The following is a 24,441-nucleotide window of genomic DNA, read 5'->3' on the forward strand; positions in this document are numbered from 1 at the left end:
GGAAGGGATAGAGGGATGGTGGGAGGGTTAATGTGGGCGGGGTTGGGGTCGGGGGGATGGGCTGTGTTGGGAGGGAGGGGGATGGATATCAGCAGTTACTTGGAGTGTGAAAGGAGCAGGAGTTGTAAGATTTGGAGGTTGAGTGTCAGTTTTCATTAGGTAATCTTGAATATTTTCAATGGTTTCTTCTGAGGAGTTGGTTCGGGAGTTTTGGGGGATAAAGGATTTCTTGTGAGGGGGGGAAGAGAGGATTGGTGTCTCAAGCATAGGAGCAAAGGAAGGTGTAGGTGATTGTGTGGTAGGGGAAGAGGGGGTGGAACGTTTGTTCTGTCTGTTACGGGTAGTGCGAGGAGGGAGAGGGGAAGGTGTTGGGATTGTAGTGGTGATTGAAGTATCTGTAGTAGAGATTGGAGTGTCTGGATTTAGGATGGCAAAAGAGTTTGAGGGAAGGTAGGAGGTAGAAGAGGGGGGGTTAGATGTAGGAGGGGTGGGTTTAGGAGAATTGGTAGAATGAGCAGTATTACTGGAGTAAGGAGTAAGGGAGAAACCACGTCGACGTGCTTCTTGTCTGGCTTCGCGTAGTGTGAGTCCAAGTTTGAATCTGAGAGTTGCTACTCAGACTCAAATTTATAGGTGGGACAACCCTATAAAATACATTATGGGGGCCGCCACAGTTGGCACATGTGCGTGATTGTGCAGGGCAGTTAGATCGGGTATGGCCAGGTTGGGCACATAGTGGGCATCTGGCTGTGGAACGGCAATGTTTGGCTGGTGTCCTAGACGCCAACAATTTTTGGCACTGACGTGGAGGGGGTTGGTATGGACGAACAGGGAGGGATTCTCCTCCTATGTAGACGTTAAAGGGAAGGTCATGTCTACGAAGGTAATTTTGGCTATGTTTAGTGGGTTTCTTTCGATGACCTCTGGGGGGAATGGAGTAGCATTGTACTGATGTTGCATCATAGTCTGTGAGACAGGCAAGTAGATCTTCTCCACAATCTGACCAATCTTTGTCATAGATTGGGCAATTTGCTGGGGAGATTGAAACTGTTCCGGTGCAAGTATTGAGGGTTGGATGGGGTTCTGCAAGGATGGGGTTACCATATAGGTCTGTTAGTTTTGTTAATGCTATAGCTTGGTTTTCGGATGTTACTGAGACAACACGGGAGCGGGCGGGTCGGCTACAGAAAGAGACTTTACCTACTTGTTTTTGGAGACATTGTTGGAAGAGAATGGTATTGGCAGAGTAGGGAGCTGTGGGAGGATTTACGAAAAATTGGTCCCATTTGGCTGTGCTGAAGAGGGTATTCAAAATTGTTGTAGAGATAGGGTAGTCGAAGGGGGGGGGCGTGACGAAGATGGAGTAGTGTTAAGGAGGTAGTGTTATGGCGAGGTGGGCAATAAGGCTGTAAGGGATTAATAAGGGAGGATGGGGTGGTTGATGTTGGAGGTTGTGGGGGTAGAGGTGTTGAGTTGAGATTGCTGGGAGAGTGGAATGTTCCTTAAGGTTGATTGTTGGCTACTGTACTAGTAGTATTGATGAGGGGTAGTTAGGAGAGCCTGGGGTCAGGGAATCGGGTGGGTTTACATCGTTGGGGCTATTTGATAAAGGGGCAAGCCTCATTGCCCCTAATAGTGGGGATAAGTTTTCATTACTGGCCATGGTAAGCCTGGATTATGTTGGGGATAAAAACAGTCCACCCCTCAGGGTCCCCTTGAGGGGTAAGGGTAGATAACTAAATCAGGGGAATACCGTGCCCATGGCTCCCTCAGGCCGTTCAGGACTGGCACAAAGTCAGCCTTTCATCCTTTCAGCATGGTTCTCACACCTTAGGAAGCGGATAGAAGAAGGGTTTGGTGAAAGGGGCAGAAACGAAAAGTGGAAGGAAAATAAAGACCATGCAAAATTAGTTGAGTCGAGGACTGAGTCCCAAGGTTGGGGTGTTCCCCATCATTGGGTCCCAGTCTCCGACTCCTAAGCCCCCCCACGACAACAACGGGCAAGGGTTTGGGGGGGGGGGGGGGTTGTGATCAAGATGGGCACAAAAGAGGCAACGGGCTGTGGAGCGGCTGTGCTTTGCAGGGTGCCCAAACACTAACATTTCTGACATTGATGGTTGATATGGTCTGACAGGGCAAGATTCTCCTATATAACCCTTATGGGGAAGATTATGTTTATGGAAGGTAATAATGCATTGTAATCCGCAAGGCAGGCAAGTAGGTCGTATGACCAATCTTTGTCATAGATAAGGCAATTAGCTGGGATGATGGAAACAGTTCCAGTACATGTATTAATAAGGATACAAAATGATCATTACTGGGCCCTGGTAACCCTGAAATATGTGAGGAAGATAGATGGTCCAACATGAGGTTTTAAGAGCAGGACAATTAACGAAAAGAATGCCATGCCCATGGCACCCAGAGGCTATTCATAATTGATACAAAGTCAGCCTTTCATCCTTTCACACAGCTCTTGCACCTTAGGAATTGGGCAGGAGAAGGGTTTAGGGAAGATGAAGAAAAGGAAAGTAGAAGAAAAGATCGCACAAAATTAGCTGAATCGAGGGCTGAGGACCCAAGTAGGGGAGATCCCCAAAATTGAGCCTAGTCTCTGTCTCCTAAGCCCCCCACGACAACAATGGGGGGGGGGGGAGAACCAAATATTTGATACTAATTTCTCACAGTGTTATAAATATCTGTGCAGAATATATTGATAAAATTAAAGATATTTACTTAATAATCCTTTTTGTTTCTCTTAATGAACACTAATTCACAATATATTATCATACATTATTGTACATTAGCTGTGAAATTACTTATATTGTAATGGTTAATGGCTAATGGTAAAAAAAATAAATGTACTAAACATAAAAGGTCATATAGCTCTATCATAAAGCATTATGGCAAAAAGGGTAAAAATGAGTTAACTAGGATAAGTAGACAGAAGAAGGGTGCAAAAAAGTGAAAGAAAAGGAAAGGGGGAGAAGTAAAGACCATGCAAAATTAGTTGAGGCGAGGGCTGAGGGTGATCCCCTACATTGGCCTCAATCCCCGTCTCTTAAACCTCCTACGACAACGAGCAAGGGATTGGGGGGGTACCTGTATTATAATATTTTCTGGAGTGACAAGTTTCATTTTTTTTTTTTTCTTGAATGTTGCCTTTACCTACATAAAATCAAAGAAAGTTCCTCCCTGCTATTTGTAACTTCTATTTAGGTTTCATAGGTAAATAATTTCTGCACAGTATTTTTTCCACTTTGGTTTAGAAATATATATTGGTATTGGTTAATAGTTAATGGTTATAAAGCAAAATATTTGAAAATTATTTTCTACTGTTTCTGAACTTATTACTTGACTCTTCTGGCCTTTTTGGGTAAAAAATTTAGAAACTCTTTCTAATAATATTTTTAGAAGGATTAATAAAAGACATCATTATCTACTTAACTGTACTTTAAAAAAAACATGATACATACATTTACTAATATTGTTCCAGATATAGTCAAAACTTTAGAACTAATTACTCTTGAAAATTTAAGACACTCATTTTATTATTGACATCTTCCAAAGGACTTGCATCTCTATTCTTCATTAAATAGATATCTTGAAAATATGCAAAAAAAAACATGTCGCAGTATACAGGATGTGTATGGGGTAAGATCACAAACTGCACTGGTAATATCTGCACATTAATAAGATATAACACAAATTTACTGTAAGTTCTCTTAACAAATATGCATTTTTTTTTTTTATATACAATCCCTTCCATAATGTGCACATTAAAGAAACTAAATAATGACAGCACTGAGTAATGACAAACCTGCAATTCAGTTATTTGCCTAAAAATGCTGCCATTGGATCATCCTCTCTTTGTCTTCTTAATTGGTAAGCTTCTATCTCTTCTTCTGTTGGTGCCTTAGCATTATACATTGAATTGTACTTTCTCGTGCGCTCATCCATTTTCATCATATTTGCTGCTGCATCTTCTTCCATCTTGGGTCGATCAAAGCCTCACGCAGTTTCTTCCTACGCTTTTCTTCTTTCTGTTCTTCACTCTCAGACTCACTGCTTGAATCACTACTGCTACTACTGCTACTGCTGCTGCTACTACTGCTGCTGCTGCTACTGCTGCTACTACTATTATGCTTCCTTTTCTTATTCTTGCTCTTGGTGTTCCTTTTCCTTTTCCTTTTCTTTTCTTTTTCTTGTCTATTTTTTCTTGATGAAATTCAAGCAGAGTCTTTTCCTCTTTCTCCTCTGCTATTTCGGGTTTTCAGCTGATGTTGAGGCAGTTGGTAAGAGGACTTCTGTATTTGACTGTTTTCCAGCCTCTCCAGTGCAGTATGAATTTTTGATGAATGAGTGGCAGCAACGGTAACCCCATACTCCATCTCGCCAATAACTACCCCAAACACTTGTGTGATTCCTTGGGTATACATCCTCATCATACTTGATCTTACAACTTGCTTTTCTGCGCCTTTGATAATTTTACCATGACGGGAATACTCAACATAATTTTCTGTCTGAGACAATAGCAGTTCAGTGGGTGGAACATCAAGATGTTCTTTCCCTCCATACTTTTCAAGAAGGTCATCTGAAAATTTCTTTTAAATTCATCCTTCTTATCAATAAACTGCTTCTTTAGTAACTCAAGCTTTGTTGGTTCTGCCTGAAGGCTAACATCCACACCTTTTTCATAAGCATCCCCCAAGCAAAGAGCTGGGCTTTAGCTTGATTTACAGTATCACCTGTAAATCTGACAAAATTTTCTCCAGCAAAATCAACTTCATCGTCCTTTCTTCCTGTTCCTCGATATGGGTTGTCCCCCATAGATCTTGTTTTGGATCATAATATGCTGAGTTGGGGTCAAGATTCCTCAAGTACTTGGCAGTGTCTTCACGGATACGCAAATTACGCACTGTAATTCTCTGCTTGCTATCCACTTTGTACCTGGCATGTCAACACTTTCAGCATACTTGTCCTCATCTTCATCATCATCATCTGGTTCATCGTCACTCATCTCCTCACCATCCTTTAACTTCTTAGCTTCAGCTGTCTCTTGTACTCTTCAACTTTCTGATGCTCTTAAAACAACAGCTGCATAGTCTGCTGGATTGAAACCATTCCATCGATCTCTTTTCCCATCAAAGTCAAGCTTAAGAGTGGGAAGTAATACATCATCTGCAGCAATGTTGCGGGCATTGAATTTTGCACAACTTTTCGTGGTCTTTCGACACAATCCTTTTTCTTGTGACCCAAACCCCCACAATTTTCACATGCTCCTTTGCGATAACGGTGTGCAACACTTCCTTTCTGGCCCCTAGCATAATGCTCTTGAGGTGGTTAAAAGAACTCTGTTTCTCTGGTTGGGGCCGTTGATGTTTTAAGGTTGGACCACCAGATCCAAATACCAAGGAGCAGTGGAAATGTACTGAGGAATATGAGGGTTGATGTCCTTTCCTTCTTCATCTACAGCAGCTGGAACAGTACCTGCCTTTCGAGCCTCTTCTAATTCTTTTGCTTTCTTCCACTCCTCACGTGTTTTTTTCTTTGCTCATCTCCTTCTACTTCTTCATGCTTGGATTTCAGTATGCTGGAGAGAGGTATGCTTGGAGCACTCAATCTTGAGGGAATCTGAAAAAATAAAATAAAATAAAGTATGATAACATTCAGTCTATTAAAAAAAAACAATAGATCTATCATATCACTGCATTAAATCAATAAATCAGTCAATAAGAACAAAACAAACATAAATTTTAATTTGTTCTTTCTTCTGAATACCCCTGAAGGATATCTACCATTCTTGATTATCAGTTACCGCTAACATAAAACATGCTTCATAAAAAAATGTATACTTTTCTGTAGTTAAATTTTTTGATTGTTAATCATTAAGATGTATATCTTATGCTTTCCTATATATATAATATTTTCAGTTTTTATAAATCTCTCTAATATTTTGTTTTATGAGTAAAGTTAGTTGATGCTTTGGTATGAAAAACCGTCATTGATTAAGATTAAATAGCTAAGATATTACAAATCCAAAACATACAGTACAGTAGTTCTCTTACAAGCATAACATAACATAACATAACATCTCTCTCACCCCACACACCAACACACACACACAAACACACACACCCCACCCCAACCAAAACACACACCCCCACACACACCCAAAACACACACACACACACACACACAAAACACACACACACACACACACACACACACACACACACACACACACACACACACACACACACACACACAACACACACACACACACAACACACACACACACACACACACACCACACACACACACACACACACACACACACACACACACACACACACACACACACATACACGCACACACACACACACACACACAAACACACACACACCAAACACACAAAAAAAAAAAAAAAAAAAAAAAAAGAGTAAAAGGGAATTTCGGATAATTCTGTGGCACATGCTACCCTTGAAAACTTTCTAGATTTTAATGATAGAGTATATGAAAGAAATTATGTGATAGAAGAAAATATAATACTTCAGGATTTTTATCAAAAGAATTTTTTACACAATATTCTTATTTTTTATTCATCTTTCAGTAAAAATATATACCCAGTTTGTTGATGCATGTAAAGTTCAAGCCGCAAATTTGACCGTTTGAACTGGGTGGGAATTTCTGGGAAAATGAAAACATATTCTTAATAATTATTAATGGTAGATAAAGTTGTCAAAGATCACAGAATTATTGAAAGTAAGGTAAATATGAATATTCACTCATTTACCCTTGTGGAAATTGCAACATAATATATATATATATATATATATATATATATATATATATATATATATATATATATATATATATACATACACACATATATATACACATTTTAACCCCAATAGAGTTAAATAACAGAATGCCTCTCAATAAAGCTAATGCATGTTCACTATCATTATCATTATTTCACTATCACTATCGCGCGTTGTTTCCCTTGGGCAAGGAACTTCACCTCGATTGCCTGCCTAGCCACTGGTGGCCAAGCCAGCTCAAGTCAGTGCCGGGTAAATAGAGATGGTAACTCGATAAAAACACCGGGCGGAAGGCAAGTTACATACACACCAAAAAAAAAAAAAAAAAATAGAAATGCCTGTAATATCTATACAATGCAGATGCTAACCATCTAAATCAAATTTAGCTCCTGGCTAAAGAAATAGGGCAATCAGCAGAGGATCTAGGCTGTAATTCCCTGACTAGGAAATGTAGTAATCATGAGGTATTTTGGCAGGCTGAGTAGGTTTCTTTTTTCACATTTGTGCATTTGGGATGAGTTTTGCTTGTTTCACAAGGATATGTCAAATCTTTCAGGTTTTCAGTTTTGGTATTTGTTGCTGAGTTGCACACTCCAGAGACAAAATCCTAAAACTAGGGTATCATGCAAACCCAAAATCCACCTTTCCTATTTACTATTAATTCCTTAGACAGGGGGGTATGCCCTTCTGTACTCCCCCTTTATTAGCACTCCCTGCTATGTGAGGGCATTATGGATTCGGTCTCTGAGCAACGATGTGCAGCAGATATTTTTATTTTTTCACAGTAATATAAAGCTGGAGCAAATGTAACTGTACTGCTTAATACTCTATTTCTTCTGCTCTGTAAGATGTTGCTCTGGGTAACATTAACTTTTTTATTATCAACTAGCAAAGGTACTACATAGATGAAAAATCTTATTTTCAGTCATTCTGTTCATTACTGGCAAGTCATACCTTCGACTCAACGGTGGTGGGAAACTGAAACTATTAAAATGCCTGTTATGTGTGATTTCGCCCATATACCCCCACCCCCAATCCGGAAGCCCCCAAGAGTGTTGGCTGGAATTGGGGACATTCTGAAATCAAAGCGCGTAGTGTGAAAGTCTCTTCGTGTCCCCAAACACTTCTGTTCCCCACTTTTGCCCCTAGACTATACGGGATCGAAGGAAGAAATAAATGGAAAACACAAATAATCCAGTTTTTACAATTACCAAATGTAATTACTACTTGTTTACATAGCCATATATCTACATTTCAGTACGATAAATGAGGTCAATAACACGTTTTCATATACTTTCCACATCTTCTATATTTCAGTAACATTAAACTTACTGTAAAACACTCCCAAAAGAGAAAAACTACTTCACGACAGAGAAAACTCACAATTAAATGGCTGTGGCGATGTTATGGTACGACATTATTATAGTCGAGCGTTCGCATAAGATTCCAGCTGGATTTGGATGCGTTCGTGAGTCGCATACAAGCGTTCGTGGATTTACGCGGATTTCTCTGGTAGAGAACACGAAGGGACACGTATTACTCCAGATCATCCATTACATATATGAGTTGTCATCGTTCATGTCATACAAGCTAGGAGATAATGAAATATCAGAATATTCAGAGAAATATATTTTTCAATATTTTTAAATAAGTTATTTGCATATCTAAGTTGTCTTTAAATATTATTGATATTTTGTAACATTTCCTCCTTTTAAGTAAAGTTATGTGACTGCAAGGTTATTAATCTATGTTAAAATGTTTCTTGTAACTCTACAACACATTTATATCTTTATATTGTAATGCTCCTTATAAATTATGCAGAAAATATCAAAAATATTTTAAGCCCCTTTCCTTCATCTTCATCAGTACACACGTCATTAATAGTACAAAATAATAAAACCAATCAATTAAATGTAAAAAATACGTTACAGCCTCAAAATACCTTTTAACAGGCGATTTTCCAAAAAAAAATCCAAAACAACAGCCCGAAATCCGTTGGGCCCGTACCCCACCCGTCACTTCCTCAGCGGCCCTCAACAGGCAGGTCCCGGAGAGGGGGAAATTAGTGGTGAGAGCTCGAAGAAGGTAAAACGGTCGCAATGGAAAACTCAACAAGGAAAGAAAAAGGCAGTTTATGGAAAGGCTTTTGCGGCTCACAGATACAGGTGAAAAACCCCGGCTTTTTGGTTGAATTTAGGTTAAATAGTTTGTTGGCTTGAAATAAAACCCTGTTTTACTATTTCCCTTTATGTTTAAAGGTAGGTCTGGTTTTCCCAAATTGAAAATATTTTACGATTGTTTTTTTTGGGTTGTTGAAACATGATAAAAGGAAGCCTTTATACAAATTCTTTACTATTGAAAAAATTGTCTTGAATTTGAATAAATAAAGCTAATTTTTAAATTTAGATTTAGCATATGTATGTCTGTTTTTTGCGCCCCTTCAGTAGATCTCTTTTGAAAGGTTTTCAGCAAACACGTACCAACTGTATTGTAAAAAATGTAAAAACTGTTTCCTGGAAATACCCTATTACCTTTTGTTACCCCAACCTTTCTTAAAGGCCAAATGATGGTATAGTTTAAGGGTTTTATTTCCCTAAAAAATTATGAGAGGTGCTCTTAAAAAATTTTTAAAGAACTGTGGATGATGGAGGGAAAAAATATGAAACGAGGTACGCCGTGATATGTTTTAATTGCCGCAGTACACTGAAATACAACAATACTAAAAACAGTTAAAAAACAAGGAAAAGGGGCTTGTTTCTTAATCCCAAAAAAACTAAGATCATGAAGATTCAAAAATAAAGGGAATGAAAAATGATGAACTGTTACAACAATGGGAAAGATTGTGGAAAATGGAAGAGTTCACTTATCTTTGGGGCCCTTTTTTAAATAATACTATAATATTCCCGGGGAAAAAAAAGAAGAATTGCCATTGCCAAAAAAACCACATTTCTCCAATAACATCTGGAAAAACCGAAGCATTACCCCAAAAACAAAACTGAGGTTTTTGAACTTTTTAGTTTTCCCAATTGATCATATGGTTCTAGTGTTGGGGTGAAGTAGATAGACAAGAAAAAAATCAAAAGTTTTGAAATGTGGTGTTACAAACGAGTACTGCGTATTAGCTGGACAGAGAAAAAGACGAATGATGAAGTGCTGAAAAATGAATTGTAAAGACCGGCTGTTGGACATCTTGAACAAAAGGAAATAAAGTTTATTGGTCATGTGATGAGAAGTAAAAGTATTGAGAAAGACTTGCTGACAGGGATGGTGATAGGGAACAGAGGAAGAGGCAAACCAAAGACAAGACTGAGCGACAATACAAAGATATTTGTGGGCTGTCGATGGTACAAGTGGAAAGAAAAGCGTAGATCGAGTTTAGTGGCAAAGGATGTGGAGAGGTCCACGGCTGCTCAAACATGAGCATACCGTTATTGATGATGATGAGGTTGTTATACATTGTTTTGGGTGTAGTTTGTTTTCCACAGCCGTTTAGTCCAAGGTAAGATTGCCAGTTATGGACAGAATGACTGAAAATACGATTTTTCATCTATGTAGCACCTTTGCAAGTCGTTAATGGGAAAGTTGTGCAACCACATAATGCTTTGGTATACATTTACAGGAATATGTAATGACACTATAATAACAAAATAGAAAAATACACTCACTGATACAGAAAATAATCTGTATAGGCCAAAACTAACCTCAATAATTTAGAAAATGGGTCATGATAAATGCTGCGTGGGAGTAAGTCCATGGCAATTGGGTGAGGGACTAAGGGGTGGAGTCTCCAGTGGGGAAATGCAGCAATCAGATGGAGGCCTGGGGGCAAAGCCCCCGGGTTAGGAGGTTTTTGGCCCAGATGGCAATGTTTGTGGATTTCCTAGGATGGCTTGTGTAGTAGGGACTTATTCTCAGAGAGGTTACAGTCACTACATAGGCAATAACCAGTACTGTCCTTTATATCATTTGTGATGGAAAATAATAAGAGTGGATAATTGAAGGAAAGAATTGTTAGAAGTTTGGATGGCTGTGTGAAACTTAGAAATGAATGTGTTTTTTATATCGTATAATTTTATAGTTATTGTTCCATAAGAGTAAGAAAACTATTATTAACAAGATTTTTTTTGTCTCAGGATGATAAAATTATGGTTCATAAAATTATTGGTAATTGTTTAGAATACCTACACATGACCGATCATGATGATAGTGATATCAATTGATTCCTCCAACTACCCATATATGTAGGACCTTTCCAACAGAGCCCCTCTCCCCCAAACCCCACATTCTTGACCCTGATTGCAGGGAGGGTATGAAAAGTACCAAGGAAATTGTGGGGTAAAATACATCATTATATTGTCTGATGCAGATCCCTTCTTGGGGTCTGCTGCCCCCAACCCCTGCCCTGGAAGCACAAAAATCCCTCATGTATTCATGGTAAGATAGAGCGCATAACCAACATGTTTGAGGCGCCTGATGCTGAGTATGTCCTATGCTCTGTCCTACTCTACATATGTGGTGAATTCTTTGTTTTCCAGAGCAGGGGGCATAGCCCCTTGCATTTGACTATATAGCGGCTATTTCTATGTATGTTATTCATATTTTACCCAACAATTTCCCTGGTGCCATTCATGCCCTCCCCAGCTGTTGTGGTCAAGGTAGTGGGTATTATGGAGGATTTTGTGGCATAATCTCTCTATATATATGGGTAGTAGAGAGTGAGAGGAATCCATCAATACCACTTTCGTAATCGGTCATGCAGTGGTATTCTGAATATTTACCAAAATTTCTTGAATGACATTGGTCGAGAGATTTGCAGACTAGCCTTCACAAAATCCATTCAACAATCTAAGTTGCCGCGACTGGGTGTGCCCTTTGGGCACTGTCTGAGGGGATGGATTAAAAAACCCTTGAAAAAATTGTCTGCTCCTCATTATGTATGGCAAGATGGAGCTGAAACTCAATAGCACTGCATGGACTTAGGCTGTGAGCAACGCTTTCTGCAGTCTTTTCCCCCTATTCGTGGCATTACCATTTGTGTCTGCAGATTGTTTCTTGTACCAGTGACTACATTGTTCTCTATAAGGATATGATCTTCAATTTTTCCCTCACTTAGTGCATCTGGTATTTGGTATGCTTTCTTTGACTCTTCGTAGTAACAGAATATACATGCAAAGTAGTGCTTTGATACAGGGCTAACCATTGTGAGCTACTTATAAAATTTGGATTACAGCAAGAAATTTAAATGCTTATTAGAGGTACACAATGTGAGTACTACTTTTTCTTTTTATATTCTCTCTCTACTTTCACATGATCAGTAACACCAAATAGAATGAGAGTAAAATATTTCCTTCTAGGTATAACATGCATTGATCTGTATTTTTTTTTTTTTTTTTTTTTTTTTTTTTTTTTTTTTTTTTTTTTCACACAGCTATCTATTCCTTGTTTCAGTTATTCACATTATGATGTGCATCAATCTGTTGTTATTTTCAGTCACAAATGATATTAATGAAAGTTGTCTACAGCTAACTGTTTATGAAGTGACTACACCCCTGATATTAAGCAATTCCTGAATCCACAAACATCCCCATATGAACCAAAAACCTTCTTAATCTGGGGCTTTGCCCCCAGACCCCCACCCGATCACTGTGGACTTATTTTCTGCACTGCATTAATTGTAAACTAATTTCTTTATTTCTGACATTTTTCTTTACCTGTAAAGATTATTTCATGCTATAGTGAATGTAGTTTTTCCCTTTCTTTATGATAATAACATTTATTTTTCTTGTAAATATATAATAAAGCATCACATGTTTCACAACTGTCTTACTGTCAACATGCGAAGGAAATACCATAAGTGAAAAGTCTTATTTTCTCTCATTCTATTCTTTACAGGCAGAGTTTACCCTGTACCAGACTGCTGTGTGAAATAGAAACTGTACCCATTGATCTCCTATACTTTAACTCATGATTTGTTAGAAGGCCAGAAAAAAGGTCACTGTGACCTGTAAAAAGTTATAAATGAGAATCATTATAATAACATGAGAAATGTGTTGAATGCATTTGAGTATAGTTTCATCAGAAAAAATATTTATTCTCAATGAAGATAAAATTGAAACATCAGATACATCTCATGTTGTGTAGATATTAATTCTTACTCTTACCTTTTTCTACATTTGTTGCAATGAACATTGTTCATACTTTCAGTGAGTCAAAATATATTTCTAGTATATATTTTTATGGTTATTTCCATAAGCTTGTTTATCTGTTATAAAAGTGGGATGAATGAATATGTAAGAAAGGGAAGTCTGCAAAGTGCAAGAATTTGAAATAGAAGAAGGTATAGAGTTAACAGCATACTAAGAATATGACCTTGCACTTGCACAGTAGCAGAAATTTTGTATTCTGAGATGAGGAAGGACCCAGTCATACCAGTTCTAAACATATTTTAGTACACAGATCATGCATTAAATCGTGGATGTGTTGAATGAAGTATCAGTGTCAATCTTCTAACCACTGCCTATAATTTTGGTTATAGAGTGGTTAAGGATCTGATATTGGATCCTGCACTTGCAAGACAGCAAGCCTTGATGCAAGATTGGTTTGTGTACATGTGTGGGATCAGATTTCATGAAGAGGGATTCATTATTCCTGTTTTTCATTGGAAAAGGTCTTTGAAGGTTTGGGAATAGGATCATATTTGATAATCATAGAAAATAGTATCTTTTCTTATTTTGATGATTGTGCTCATAGGATTTAGATATAGCATTTAGAATGGTTATTTTCATTTCAAAGATATCTAAAATATTTAAAAATGCAAAAAGGAAGATTTATTTTATGTATTTTAGATCACAGAAGATATGAAATTTACTTGTTAAATTGATAAGTTTTGAAAAGTAAAGTAATGTGGGGAGTGGCATTCACAGACTATCAATCATGTTGTTGTTTTTATCAGTATGTATCTGTATTGTAAATCTAACTAAGGCACCTGCACCTGTATTTGTGTTTTTTTCCTTTACTCCCTTCACTCTTGGAGGACCCATCAGAATTGGGGTTGATGCAGGAGGGGAGATGCACCCACCTTCCTAACTCCCTCTCAGGGGAAGCCCTTGGATACCCTTCCCATGGGACATTTCCTACTGGGGGCAAGTTCTAACTAACTTCCCCTGGGATGTCTTCCTGTTGGGGGCAAGTTCCTGGACCCCCTCATTATGCCAAAATTCATGACAACACTCAAATAGTATATAAGTATAGTACAGTATTTTCTTCAAATTTAATATGAAGTTAGGTTCCCATAGTTACATCTAACACAAACAAGACATCACACTCAGTTCAGTTCACAACAAGAGTCAAAATTGTATTGTTAAAAATGCTGGTATTTTTACATTAGACAAATGACATTCAGCATATGCATATTTTTACATTATTATTTTGTAGGATTCATGCATGATGAAGTGTAAAAAATGAATGTAAGAAAATACTTGAGAATGTTAAGTACATGTGAGTTACATCTACGAACACTAATCTATGATATTTTCATGAATGTGTGTAGTGTGGCCGTCTTAGTTAGTATAATTTCAGTTTATTTTGATGTATTATTGTACAATTAATATGAAGAATCCATTTTTCATAGCTTTTATATTTGTCTTTCCCACCAGTTTAAAAAAAATATCAATTCCAGGACGAATTGAGCCAGCAAGAGAAGGGAAAGAAAATCGTAAACCTGCCTCACCAAAGGTAAAAAATGAACAGAAAAATGACCAGAAGAAGAAGAAGCCAGAGAAGAAAAGTAACAGCGTCCGTCAGCCTGGTACTTTGGAGGAAGCTATACGCAAGGTGAGGATGTGATTTTGGCTTTGGTGAGCAGTGGATATGTTGTACAGGGCATCTCTGACTGTATTATTGCAAAGGGATGACTTATTTTGTTTGAGATCAATTTGGTAAGCTGATTTTTTCATAGCCTTCACTTTTAACATTTTTTAGTCTTTTTTGTTTTTGTTTTTTTCTCCCACAATGATAAAGATCATATATGTTTGCATGTATGAGAACTAGTAACTTAACTGTTTTTTTCATTTATATGTGTTTTTAAGAATAATCACCAGGCATACTTTATCAGGTAACAGTTTAGAAGACACCTGCAGCTGCTTTCAAAATAAACATATTTTCTATCCAAATCTGCTTGAAAAGTCCTGTAATCTGTGATGGATGGCCCATGGTGTGTGAAATCCAGTACAAAAATATTTCTTATCAAGCAAGCCTTGCTGCAGCAATTCCTTCAAGCCTCATGCTCAAGCAAAGACAAACAAACCTCAATTATGTACTTCTGGCAAAATATACCAGGTGGTTTTTCATAAGCTCACCCTAGGGAACCATTGGTGTTCTCTTGTTTGTCCTCAAGATGATAGCTGGAATGAAAATAGATCCTCTAAGGGTTTCAAATTTGATACATCTGGTTTATAGAAAAATATTTATTTCTCCCTTATACTCCAAACCACTCTTTGTAAAATTGGAATTTTGCATTGCCAGTGATTAATAATAAAATGTAGTCTGTAGAAAAAATAAATTGGCCATCCAAGGCTGCATTAACCTGTTGCATCTAGTAATGTGGATGTCTTCTCATGGGGGTGGGGTCTTTTTGTTTTTCTTTTCCTGTCCCCACATCTGTATTTTAACATTTGTTTATGCTGTATCATGATGGTAAATAAACTGTTTTCCTTGCACAGACTCCATATCTCTTTGGGGAGTCTTCAAGTCCATGGAATAATAATTAGTATCATTTGTTATTTGTGTAATTTGTTTATATTTTCATATTATTCAGTTTTCTATAAAACATTCTGCACTATTGGTCATGGTGGGCAGGAATAGAGCCTGAACATGGAAATAGTGTCTTTGGAGTCACTCATTTACCAGATGAAATAATTTAAGAACCCCTTCCTAAATCCCCACTGAGTCAAATCTTCATCCAAGAACTTTGTGCAACTTATTTTCATGGAGGCACATTCCCTTCCCTCGCCGGCAGCCCAAATTTTCCATGAGGTGATGGTTTCATCACCAAGATTCAGTAGGTATTGTTAATAACAATTCTGTAATTATAATGTCAATAATAAATTGACTCCTTGGTGGCTGAGCACTTGTGCAAACAAAATTCACAAGTTCACTACAGTAGTAGTGTATATATACTCAGTGCCAATGGCGAATTGATCAGCAATTAAGCTATATTGCCTTTTATTTAAAGATGCCATAGTTCCAAGTGCATATTGATGCATCTGCAAATAACTATAGTATATCTCACAATCTGTCTCTCTTATCTATCTGGCTATATAGCTATATAAGATATAGGACTTTTACAGTGTTTACATTTGAAATATTTATTTTAGTTAATAGTTATTTTTCAATATTTTTTCTTCAGCTGAATGTAGCAGAAATGCAGAACCTTCTTGATGTTGTTACTGCAAGATTCTTGGATACTCCACTGATTTGGCTGAAGGATTTAGCTTCCTATTTGAATGTTCGCATAACCCAGTGCATATGCCAGATCCAACATTCAAGGGAAGCCAGATTCGTATCCCACTTCACTTGTGTCTTCCCAAGTCAAAAGGTAAGACCTCATAGTGCATCCATAGTCTTGCTTAGATACAGACACTGCAGCCAAGCATCTTTTTTTATATGAATTATGACATATTATAATTGACATATGTCATGTCTAGACAAACTCATTTTCATTGTTTGTCTTTCTCACCTTTCATAGTGAGTCTCTCACTTTCTTATGCTTTTTTTTTTTTTTTTTTTTTTTTTTTTTTTTTTTTCCATGAATATTAAAAACTTTTATTCTGGTATATTTGCTTTACCAAAGTAAGCCAAATTAAGTTATTGTAGAATCATGTTGAAGGAAAATAAATAGACAAAGCCTTTTCTTGATAGTTGTATTCTTTGTTCTACAGCTGTTGCTACAGACCCTCTCCGGTTGCAATGACAAGGTGCTTGCAGCATTCCACAAACACTGTGTAACATCCATGGTGCAAGAACAAGTGAAGGGGTTAAGTGTGGCTGGATACAAAGTTTTCATTCAGGTAATTTTAACTATATACTGAACACAAATACTTAAAATTGCAAACAAGTTGAGTTGATTCTCAGAGGACATGCTAACTTTTAAGAAAAAAAAAAAATACTGTAAACCATCAGTTTTTCAGTGTAATAAAAGCTGAGGGAATTTCTTGTTTTATAATGAAAAGAAATGAGGGATAATTTCAGGTTTGAAAGATGTCCTGTAATGAAGTGTAAAATTCTAAAATGTTTATTTGGGAATTCTTTAACCTACTAATACCGGCAGGACATGTGTACGTGTTGTATCCACACCCATAGTGATTTTAGTTTATTCATTTTGTTTACACATAGCTGGTTCTATAAGTCACCAAAGAGTCAGTTACTAAGCCTACCTGATCTTGCCTATTTACTCTATTCCTTGAATTAATTGAATCCTTAGTTGCCAAGTGTATGTGTAAACAAAATTTATAAACAAAAACTAAAGTGGTGAGTGCATGTACTGCACTAATGTGTTAAAAAGGATTTTTTGTACATCTAAAAATTTAAGTAAATAAGAGTTTTCACCCTTTCCAACAGATCATGTCAATGCACCGTCCACATGTATGTGTGATGAACTTGCAGCATATTGTGAGTTGCGTCAGAGTTTTCAGTCCCAAACACCCACTTGCCTCTCCTTACTCTGGGCTATTGGACAGGCAGGGATCAATGACTTCAATGTTGGTTTAAAAGGTAATTGCTAATTAAATTTTTATCCATTTGCTGCTATTGATCTTTAAAAGTTTATGTTCATTGGTATGTCTATAGAAATTCTAAAAATCAAATATCATTGTTATTTCAGTATGGCTTGAGATGATGGTGCCGATTATTGGTTTGAAGAACTACTCCTCATTTGTGGTAGACTATGGGAGTAGTGTGTTTGGGGGAGGAGGTGGTGGCGATGGCGAAGACAGTACAAAAGTCTTGGGGTGCGAGAGTTTTTCTCCATTCTAGACTTCACATGGTGCAACTCAGGGTCACTATCAAAACCAATCCAAAGACAAACTTTTTGCTCTCTATCCAAAAGTGAAGGTAATTATGCATTTACAAATTATTTGCTCCAAGTCTGTAGTATATATTTGTGAGGAACATGAAGATAGAATGGGAAATAAAAGATGACAACATATATTTCTGTGCATGTATTCTTTTTGTAAATACTCAAGTGAACTATTCACATGCACAGTAGTTACACTCCTTGGAAATTATTTAGGAATGAGTGAAGTAGGTGTAAATTTACATTTGAAGTGCAGGTATTATTGGTATGCTTTTACATGAATTTTACATGATCCAGTGGTGAATTGAAAAACTTAATTTTCAGACCACTGCCTTTAGCTCACGTCCAGAGTAACTCTTCGCAATTTCTTCCCCTCCTTCTTGCGACGACTCGATCCAAGTGCACCACATCTGTTAGAGTAGAGGTTAGTTCTTTAGCCTTCTAGATTTTTCTTGTATTTCAGAAAACAGTGTTTAGTATCTTGTTGTATTTGGGTCACTATGTGGAATAATAGTAGTTGATTGCTTTTTTAGTCTGGAGATTAATATTGTTCGTGATAGATCTAATTTATTTATTTATCTTTATTTTTTTATTCATTATTTTTATTATTTTCTTTTTGTTTAAATATACTTATTTCCTCTACACAGTTGCTAACCTGCTTGGTTCAGTGCCTGACACAGGACCCACATTGCTGGAAAACTTGGTCACAGATGTACCTCAAGCATCTGCCTCAGTCTGCCCTGCTACTCGTCCATTTAGGTATAGAAAAGCAAATATGTTTGTGTGTGGTATATATATAAATGTTGACATTAGGTCAAGTTTATATTTATTGCCTTGTAATTTTTTTTATTTGCTATATAAGTCTAAATTAATGGTTATGATAAATGAATTACAGGTAAAGAATGGAAGATTTTAAGTCAGAGTTTGCGTATCAAGAGACAAGAGGTACTAGAAACGATAGAAGGTTTTGCAGCTGCAAATGAAAAAATGTTACAAAAAGCATCTGCAGTAGCTGGAACTAGAGAAGCTAGTAAAGCAACAAAGGTAAGGTGTCTCTTTTCATAAATCAAAAGATAACGTCTATTATGTTAGAGCAACATCTAAAAGGAAATCTCTAATTTTAATTCACTAATATATTATAATTATTTTTAAAATTTACCTCCATTTTGCATATATATTTGGGAGTGTAAAGCAAAAGCTTAATAAGTAAATGTACTATGTATGTAAGATATATGAGGAAGTAACAAGGAAAAGATAATGTGGCTTCCCTGTATGTATGGCTTCACTAGTGTCTTAATCTTCCATACAAGAAGTGAGTGGATAGTATTGATGGTTTTGTGCGCAGATGCAGACAAGAGACACTGGTGTACATTTATCAAAATTTACAACACAATATGAAATTTGATAATTAGTGTCAGTTGCATATGAACAAGTCTTTTTGAAGCCCTTTCATCATGTATACAAAGATATGTGGATATACAGCTCTTGATCATAAAGGAAGAATGCGGCATGCTTCTGTACCCTTATCAGATCACCCAGTCCCATAGTTAATGCTAAGCATATGAGTCAGAAAAAGTGCCATTGAGATATTCATATGTACGCGCCTCTAATTCATTCCACCGCTATGGAAGAAGTCGGAGGAGAAATTCCTCATGGGAACATAGAAGAAGACAGAGTAAAAATGCTTCAACTGAAGATAGTTCTTTAAGCAGCAAGGAAGATCTGTTGGATTACCATGCTAACTCTCTTCAAAAGGGAAAATTTTGTAGAAGTGGTTCAGACATTTGGAAGTTAAGGAGTGGGTGTAGCAGTTCAGAGGATTTGTTGAATGATGAATATGATGTCAGTGATGGTATAAGTTAGCAGTGGAATACCAGAAACAGATGGCAGTGTCTTCAGCAGTCAGGAGGATCTCCTTGAACCTCAGATTAAATGCTCTGCAAATGTATTTAAATTTGTACGTAGCTCTACCTCTGAAAAGGCAGCAGCAGCAGCAGTAAGTTTTCCACTGGGGAAGGAAAAGAAATATTTAAGCATTGAAAAAGAAATGTACTTCACAAAAGAAAGTGCATGAAACCTTCTGATATGGTTTCAAAGAATGAAGTAGACAGTTTAAACAAACACCTGCTTCACAAACACCAGATTCAATGTGTCCAACAGATCTGAGTTCAGAATAGCAGAGTTATCACCGATCAAACTAAAAGTTCAGAAAGCTGTTGTGTTCACAGTTCAACGTTTGGTGAATCACCTCAGCCATGTTTGTGATCAGGTAGAAGTGATCAGTAATAAATGTGAAATCTGCAGGACACATTTAGAGCTCTTGAATGCGAAAGCATATTCTTAGCATAAAATCAGTGATTTAGAGTCGCAGTTTGAAGAGAAGATCTTATCTGGCTCAAATGTAGGGAAACCACAATCATCGTCAGATGTTTTAAAGCAAAACAAATATAATAATGAAGTGAGAATCAGTCGCAAGATTTGATTTTTGATGAAAAGTTGAAGCATGCGGAAAGTAATGTCTTGGCCAAAAAGTCTGTTTTTTGCTATACTGACTGAAATCATCATAAAGGGTATGCCCTTCAAAATATCTGCGTGAGTTTCTTTCAATATAGGTTAATTCACATGTCTGCTATGATGTAGCTAATAGACAGTGGTTTGGGAAGTTCAAAATGCTTTTTTCTGGTGTAACCATGCATTATATATTTAAATATGAAACTTGAAATGGTCTTTATGATTTTCATTTTGTGTGAAATTGATAAGATGGTGTATATAAATAGTCTTTATGATTTTCATTTTTTGTGAAATTAAGTAAGTAGACATTTACCCGAGAAGTAGAGTGTTCTGAAAACTGGTATTTTGTGAGAGTATGAGGCTTATTATATAATTCATTTTGTGTGGGTAGCTAGTGCAACACCTCATACCTCCACTCATGCAGGTGGTAGGTGGTCCTGTTTGTATACCTAGAATGACAGTGTCCTCAGTCTGCTGTCTAGACTTTTTTATTATGTAATTTTCCATAGTATATAGAGTTTCTGGTTTAGTTTGGAGTTTGATTGCACTTATTACATGTTTAATGTACTCATTCTGGTTTATGTGTATTTTGAATTTTCAGATATCTTTTATAAATATATTTCTCTGCTTGCAAAGCAGATTGTGCCTGTAGACTCTTATGCTAGAACTAGTAGGTGATATTTAGGTTCTGAAATGTATTTTTATATTGTTAAAGTTCTAATGAAGTAATGTAATGAAATTTCAGTTTTTGCTGGAGGAAATGAAGGTTGCAAAAAAGAAAACTCCCGACCATATATGGCAAAGCTTTTTGGTTATACTTCTTGTAACAGTCATTGTCTGGGATATAAGAAGTGCAGGGTCTTTTTATGGTAAGTTGCCTTTATTTTTGCAAGATAATTTTATACACTTTTGCATATATTTGTGTTCAAGCAGATCACATGTACCCATAAACATTAATGTTATGCCTGATATATACATAACATACACCAGTTTGTATGCCACACAAATATTTTCAAACATACACAAATATATAGGCATGTGCATTTACTGTACCAAAAAATACAGTATATCATTGCTATTCTGAATATAGAATATTAAATAGAATTATACATAAACCTTAATGTCAATGTTTATATTTTTTAAGAAATTTGTAGATTTATATAATAATTTTAATGTTTACATGTATTTATCTTGCTAACTTTTATCAGGATCAAAGCTTGGCCAGGTATTTGAGAAGCTTGGACTTGTGCCATATATTGAGGTTGTTGGAAGAACACTGAAAAAGTCGTTTATTCAGTCGTACAAGTGAGTATTTTAAATTTTCATTATTTTCTTTCTTTTCAATGAAAGTATAAAGTGACTAAATATTAGAATCAGTCATTACTAATCATTACTTTTTTCTTCTCTTTTAATTTTTTTTTTTTTCTTTTTCTTCTGTTTTCTTCTTTTTTTCTTTTCTTACCTTTTTGTTTTTCTTTTCTACTTTTCTTTCTTTTCTATTTCCTCTTTTATTTTGATTATTCTCTTTTTCTCTTTTTTTTTGTGTTTTTTCTTCTTTTCTTTGTTTCTCTTCCATTTTATTTCATATTCCTTATTTCCTCATCTTTGCTTTTTCGTCACTGTTTTCTTTTTCCTCTTTCTTTTTTCTTCTTCTTCTTAATTTTCTTTTTTTCCTTCTCCTTTTATTATTTTCATAATAATAATATTATTATTATTATTATTATTATTATTATTAAAAGACATGAATGATAAATTTTAATTACTTGCTCTTCATTTTATCACAGATGATAAAAATGTGAATTCCCGAGGAAGCCAGTACCCATAATTGCATAATAAGTCAGTAAATTTAATCATTATTCTCTCATTTTGCAGATGGTGTATACTAAACATTCCACTATACTATAGTCGTGGATGTGAACTGGCTGGGCCATACTTACTGCTGGTTCTAGCCAAAGCAGAGGCAGTGTGGGGCTATATAATGAGTGGAGTTGAGTCTACTTCAGAGTACATCCCTGTCATTAAAACAAAAGTGAGTCTGATATAATAGGTAATAATTGTTTCAAAATATAATCTGAGAGTTTTTTAGATAACTCGTTTGTTGTATAAGTCTAGTGAATAGATTTGCTTTCCACTTTTTTCATCAGGAATCGGTAACATGGAAAAATCAAATTTTCTCATCCTTTATATCTGCCTTGTTTAACTGATTTATTTATTTGCTGACTTTTTTTCCACCCATTTCTGTTATAGTTGGATACTGCCATCCCTGGATTGAGTGAGTCTGTAATCTACTATGGGAGTGCTGGTGTTTGATGGTGTCTGCTCGATTGCATCTTCCGTTGGAATACTGCTAGACCCTACTTGCTAATATTCAGGAATTTATGATGTCACGAGTATTTGTGTAAGTAATTTTTTAGGTTAATTTTTGTTCTCCTTTCACAATATCCTTTCCAATGTTATTCTACTCTCTTTTATTTTGCTGCTCCTCCATCTCCTCTAGTTATTTCTATTTATTAACTATTTTGTTCTCTGCTGTGAGACGATTTGTTCCTTCATGAAACCTAGTATATGTAATATTTGGATATCATAATTAATTTACATACAGTATAATGGTTTTCCTTTTCATTGCAGAGGCCCCTTAGCCCCAGAAAATCTATACCAGTATGTTGTTGGAGCTTTTGACAAAGTGTCAGAAGTCATTCTCAGAGTCCATACAAACCTTCTCATGGCTTTAGATGATAAAGCGCATGTTAGTGGTAAGACTGTGTAACAATTTAGTAAGTGGATTGTAAATGAGAAAGTTGTAGGGCTATAAATTTATTAATGGGTTTTGGGATACCGTTAAATATTTTTGGTGTAATGCTTTGGTTAGTGAAGAAAATCTGGGCCTCTGTTATTTATAGAGGGTCACACTTGACAGGGGTATCATATTACAGTTATTCGAAATTTGGTGCCAGTAGGTGCATATTAAGAATCAGTACTTTTTTGAGATGAGTTTCTGATATATTTTTTAAGTGTATGCTGCCAGAACCTCTATGCTGGTGGATATATTTTTTGGTTCATAACAGCATTGGTTACAATCCTTACAATCCATTATATCTTTTGAAAGTGACTTGTGCCTTATTGTTACCATTTGATATTTACATATTTATTGCCATATTATATGTATTGATGTATTTAAACTCATTTGCATAAGGTAGGTAATTTAAAATATTAGTTCATGTAGTGTTATTGGCACCTAGTACACTTCAGTGGTCACTTTATGGAAGAACAATAAGATCACTATGGAAGATGTGTAAATACATTTTTAGGTGTGAAGCAATTATTATTTTTATCAGTATATGAGTATGTTCTTACAGGAAATTAAGTATGACAGATTTTGATATGAAACTATTCATAAACAATTTCATTGTGTAATTTGTTGACACTTGCTCAATACTGTTTCATACATGTCACACTTTATTAGTGGAATGATCAGTTTTGTTGTGTCAGAAAAAAAGAAAAAAAAATTTACATGGAGTTGTGAATAACTGTACTGGTTTAGTTGGGATTTTGTGTAGATGAACACCAATGCTTTTTGAAGAGAAGATTTGTGATGTTAAACTTCATTATCCCATGCTATTCTAGAAGCGGTAAGAGATAAGAAGGGAATTTCAGGATCTGGTTTAATCTGATGTTTTGTAAGTTGGTTTCTTGATCTCATTTCCATGCCTTCTTTACTGCTTCAATTGAAAATAACAATAATAATAAAAAAAACATTTTTGTAATATTCTGTACACCATAAGACAAATAAATTTCTTTCTCCCAAACACAAGTTTATCTTTACTGTCTTGAAAGAGCCTGATATATATTTTCTGAAAATGTTATTTTTATTTAAATATAATGAATATCATGGATAAAAAAACCCACCTAGCCTGTAAGAATAAAGAATTAAATAATTTTCTCTATCATATAGTTTCATTATTCCTGAAGTACAAGAAAAGTACTTGTAAGTTAATCATTAGAGGAAAGAATTAAAATTGTGTTGAATTTAGCATTGAT

The 24,441-nt window shown here is 36.0% G+C and overlaps 2 pseudogenes; one reads left to right on the top strand and one right to left on the bottom strand.

The window, feature by feature from the left end:
- Nucleotides 1–3,744: 3,744 nt before the first annotated feature.
- On the bottom strand, nucleotides 3,745–8,124 carry LOC119571129 (annotated as a pseudogene).
- A 789-nt stretch (nucleotides 8,125–8,913) lies between these two features.
- On the top strand, nucleotides 8,914–23,279 carry LOC119571130 (annotated as a pseudogene).
- The last annotated feature ends 1,162 nt before the right edge of the window (nucleotides 23,280–24,441 follow it).

This window comes from Penaeus monodon, unplaced genomic scaffold (assembly GCF_015228065.2).
Source record: "Penaeus monodon isolate SGIC_2016 unplaced genomic scaffold, NSTDA_Pmon_1 PmonScaffold_523, whole genome shotgun sequence".
NCBI lineage: Eukaryota > Metazoa > Arthropoda > Malacostraca > Decapoda > Penaeidae > Penaeus > Penaeus monodon.